Source organism: Anguilla rostrata, chromosome 3, assembly GCF_018555375.3.
Source record: "Anguilla rostrata isolate EN2019 chromosome 3, ASM1855537v3, whole genome shotgun sequence".
Classification (NCBI taxonomy): domain Eukaryota; kingdom Metazoa; phylum Chordata; class Actinopteri; order Anguilliformes; family Anguillidae; genus Anguilla; species Anguilla rostrata.
In genome coordinates this window covers 67,848,211-67,853,815 of record NC_057935.1, presented here as the reverse complement: position 1 = coordinate 67,853,815, position 5,605 = coordinate 67,848,211, and positions in this window count along the sequence as shown.

Genomic DNA, 5,605 nt, shown 5'->3' with positions numbered 1-5,605 from the left:
TATATATATATATATTCTGGTGTGTTTCTTTAGCTTCATGTGATTAAAATATTGGTCAGAGCAGATTCATTTAAAGTTGTAAGGGAGTAATAAATGTTTCCAATTGCTACACTGCATTACATTTATTTGGCAGACACCTTTATCCAAATAAATGCATTGTTAAATTCCTTGTGATCCGGGGCCCTGAAACTCAGGAGCTGGTCTGAGCTGTTTTAAACAGCTCTCTCCCCTGACTGAGCGGTAGTGAAGGAAAATTGCTCACTTTGCCCACAGACTCCAGCCCTACGTTACGCCACAACTGCAAGCCTCAACCAAAGAAAGAGCAACAGCGCCCCCACCTGGTGGATTTCCATGCTGCACGTTGTTAACGCTTCGCTAAAACGCTGATCCAAACGAGTTCATTTCTATTCAGCTATCTTTCGGGACAGACATCTTGCCCTGGAGACAGAAATAGTATTTTGTCAGAGCTTTCCTTGTCTCTGTAACTATTCAATTCAGCTTTAACACACTGCTCTTTATGACACTTTATGACGCAAATCTTGCGACTATAATAATTATATTTGAACATTTTTTTAAAAATAAATTAGTGCTATCGTCAGCAGAGAGTGCCAGGCTGGAGGTGGCGTTAGGTTCCTTCTACGGATGAACTTTTGCACTCAACATGGATGATCTGCATTGCCATAGAAACAGGCTCCTGCAGCGGGATTATCACAAACCCCCGAGCACAGCCCTGCTAAAAGAACAGACGGGAAAAAAGGTGTTAAACCTGACGGCCTGTCTTACTTTCTCCGGGGACCAGTGATTGAAATTAAATGTCACCTCCCTTTCCATATTCTCCTCAGTATCCCCGCAGGAGATTTAACATATTATCTGCTGAGATAGTGGAGCTCATATGCTGATGATGTACTAATGTGGGGTCTCTCCTTCAGATACTGACACAAATACAGAGAATACGCAAACTGATGACGAAAATGACACGCTTCAGGTTAAGCTGGATATAATGGAAATTTAGGCACCTATGTGTACATTCTCTGGGAATGGTCTTGTATTGTACATTGGTCTTGAAGCCTTTTGGTCCACAACATTGACCAGCCCATCAGATTGAATGGACACCGAAGTCCCCCTTTCTCCCAAACGTGACGAGACTTCCCTCAGCTATACTTGAAAAAAAAAGTTTTTTCCCAACAGCTACCAAAAAGTCCAATCTCTCTTCATTGGTAAGCCTGATTCTTTAAACTCGATGGTGCGGCTTATTCATTTTAGACATTATTTTGATTGAGTGATTTGTTGCATGTATTAATAAAGCCCCTCTAAACCTGTAATGCAGCTTATTAGATGTCTGAATAAATATATATTACATACATTTACATATGACTGCTATTATTAATATATAATTAGCATTTAGCACAATAGTATATGAGGCTGACATCCATTTTTATATCAAGAAGGCACCAGTGTGAATAGTAATAATTTAATACACCGCTTGTTTCTTTTCATTGGTTTATCGCCTTCCCCTTTTCTCTGTTAATCCTCCTCTCTTTTTACTAAATAAAAATGTTTGATGAAATAAAAATTCATAAATAAAAAAGTACACTATTTTCAGTGTGGTGAAAATCACATCAAAATATCAGTGCTGGATACTAGAAGAATCACAGGATTTCCTTACTGCTTTCTTTCTCAAGCACAAGCGGACATGATAAGATGTGCTCATTTACTGTAAACCCCGGTCAGAATTCTCATACTATAACACCTGCACGCTAATCCATCACGAAGACAGAAGCGAACGCGCTCGACGACAACGGTAACAGCCAACGAACCGCGACCGATACGATCAGAGCTACACGTGTGTGAACCGCGGTACAGGAAACCGCAGTTACACAATTGCGGACCAGCGAGAGAGACCCTTGTGTGGCGCTATTAGGCGACACCCATTTTGCCGGAGGCTGTGGTTTCGCTACCGAGAAGGTGTTGGCCGCAGGGCGTGCAGGACTTCCAAGGCTGCTCCTGTGGCCCTGTGCTAGCTTGAAGTGCAGCCCTCTCCTCATTCGCATTCTAGAAAGTCAGCACAAATGGCAGAACTATCACCCCTGTCATTTGAATACTTAGAATTTGTATTTTTATTTAAATACATTTTTACACACCATATTTAAGCCTTGGGTTTTTTTACACCCCTTAGTTCTGTCTCAACTTTCATCCATTTGGCAAAATTGCAACGGAAGTATTTTGCAATCATATTTTAAACTCTTGCCTTAACATTTCAGCGGTATTGTTATATTGAGACTGACGATACACGGTCTCTCATTTCTGTACTAGGCCTATTTTATTATCTTGCAGTTTGCATTCAGATGAATTGCATTCAGTAGCACATGTTCACTTGTAAAGGTATATAAGCGTGAGAAAATGAGTATTTAAATAAATAATAATAATAATTATTATTATTATTATTATTATTAGTAGTAGTAGTAGTAGTAGTAGTAGTAGTAGTAGTATTGGCATTTTTTTAAACTTATATTTTGAATTCTTTTTATCTTGAATGTTTGGTCAAATTAGATTAAGTCAGATAAATGATATATAAGTCAATAAAATAACTTATCTGATGAATCAGATAATTCAAACCATCAGATAAGACATTCTTCTTTGAGCAATACTCGTGAATTCTACCGCTGCAGTGGAATTCCACTGGCACAATGGAAAATTCCACTGAACCACCGCACGGCAAAAATACAGAGAGATTAGAAATGAGAGAAAAAGCCGTGATACTCAAATATTACGGTTACCCACGCCTCAGCCTACAACTGGCAGCAACCACAGACGCCGGAGAGACGTGACTACACCCTTTCTTTTTTCTTTCTTTTTTCATTTTTGCCTCGCCTCTGCTTTGAGCTAAAAACCCAGATCGTTGACATGTTTGACGAACAGAAAAATGCTTACGTCCTGTGATTCAGGCATCTCAGAACTCATACGATTGTCAAAACCAGTTCTTTAGAAAATGTCCTGTTTCTCTGGAAACTGAATGTGACATGAATTGTTACAATCTGATAATTGAGCCAGGGAAAATTGATGAAAGAATACATTAATTCATTAATTATGAATTAGTTGTGTTTTAAATTGTATTTCTTGATTTTTTTCTTTTAGAAATCTATCTTCAAAAGCATTTATTATTTATTTATTATTATTTATTATTTGTTTATTATTATAAACTAAACCATTTGAATAATCAAGAAGGTCATCAGAAGCACCTTAATTATGACCAAGGTCCTTCTCCTCCATTCACAGTAGAGTTCTGGTGAATTACTGAGGATAGGTGAATCACTGAGTACTGGTAAATCACTAAGAACTGGTGAATCACAGAGGACTGGTGAATCAATGAGGACTGGTGAATCACTAAGGATAGGTGAATCACTGCACTTACTGGTGAATCACTGAGCACTGCTAAATCATTGAAGACTGGTGAATCACTGAGTAGTCACTGATGAATCGCTGAGTACGTGTGAATCACTGAGACCTGTTGAATCGCTGAGTACTAGTGAATCACTGAGAACTGGTGAATCGCTGAGTACTAGTGAATCACTGAGAACTGGTGAATCACTGAATACTGCTGAATCACTGAGGGAAGGTCAGTATCAGTCTAGTGTAGCCCACATGGATTCACCTGTGAGACAGGATGGACACATGCAGCTTTTCGGAACACAGACTATGCTTTTAAATACGATTTTAAATTCAATTATGAGGCTCAGTGAAGCGATCCAAATTCAAAATTTTCAGTGGACAGGTTTATGCGCAAGTAACCAAGCCAAGCAGTGACATCAGAAAAATAAATATAAAATATACGGATGGAATGAAAAGAGCAACCCTTGGCTTTTAGGAAAATACGTATGTTTATTATTAAAAACATGGCTTTTTTTTCAGCTGTCTTAGTCTTCACCTGGCTTGTTAGAAATAACCAGAAGATACGACACTTTGTCGTGTTTATTTTCCTCAAGTATCGTATTTTCCTAAACTCCATATTCATAGCATTTTCTGTTATGTTATGATTGTGCGTCTCAGGAAATGTTTACCCAGAAGTCATTTGTAAAAAAAAAAAAAAATGCATGGTCATATTAATTCTCAAGACTGACAGGGTACTTTTGCATTGCATGCTGCAAGCTTTCCTCTCTTCAGTGTGGCTTTCAGTTTTATAGCAAAGGCTGCTTACGGTAAGAGAGGGGTTGCCGGTGGTGTTGTTATCACAGCAAGGTGGTTTGCTTTTTCCCCATCTAAATACAAAAAAGAAAAAAAAGAAATCCTTATCACCATTGTGATATTGATTATTCTAGAAGTGTACTGATTTTATCTTTCAGATTCTAAGATATGGTTATAAGTATTCATTATGTCTATACTTAATACCTTACACATTTATAGACATGCCAGGTGTAGCATTTTGCACTTATGCTAGTATCACGTTGAATAGCATGCAATTATAGGCAGAAGTGCCAGTCACAGTGAGCTCCATAATGTCTGGGACAAATACATTTTCTCTTGTACTCCACAATTTTAGATATGCAATGTCTCAATTTGCGTGTGGTTAAAGTGCGCACTCTCAGCTTTTATTTAAGGGTATTTTTATACACTTTGGTTTCACTATGTATAAATTACAGCACTTTTTATACACTGCCCCCCCCCCCCCCCCAGTTTCAGGGCATTGTAACATTTGGGAAATATTAATGTAAATGAACTTTGTCGCGTAAGCTTTGCATGCAATGACTGCTTGAAGTCTGTGACCCACAGACATCACCAGGTGCTGAGCATCTTCTCTGGTGATGCTCTGCTAGGCCTGTACCCATCTTCAGCTCTTGCGTGTTTTGGGGGCTAGTCACCTTAAGTTTTCACTTAAACATATAAGACGCATGTTCGCTTGGCTTCAGATCAAGAGAATGACTTGGCCAGTCAACGATTTTCCAGGTTTATTTTGCTTTGAAAAACTCATTTGTTGCTTTTGCACAATGGTCTCCAACCCGGGTCCTGGAGAGCTACAGGGTCTGTTGGTTTTCATAGTGACTCTGCCCTTCATGAATCAATCAGAGCAGTTGATTACACAATTAACTCAACTCACCTGTTGTCTTGGGTCTTAATTGGGTGCTGATTTTAAGGTGAAAACAAAAACCAGCACACCCTGTGGCTCTCCAGGACCAGGATTGGAGACCATTGCTTTAGCAGTATGTTTGGGATCATTGTCTTGCTGCAGGATGAAGCACCTTCCAATGAATTTGGAGGCATTTGAATGAACTCAAGCAGATAAGATGTTTCTGGCCGTGTGGCCCCCCCTAGCGGTTGTGGCCCTAAACAACCGCATAGAGCGTTTATGCCACGGCCCGGCCCTGACTGTTTGGTTGTCATAGGGTAGGGTGTGTGGGTGTGGACACAGAACATGTTACTGAGTCTCATTGTGTGAGACTGACAAATACAAAGACACACACACTGCAGAAGACTTTTGTGTGGAGTTTTGAGCAGTTGACACCATGGAAGAAACATTTTGTTTGTTTACATTATAGATTATGCAACCAAAGTAGTAGCAGAGTACCTCCAACTGCAAATAAATTGTCTGTTCAGTTAAAAACAACAGACA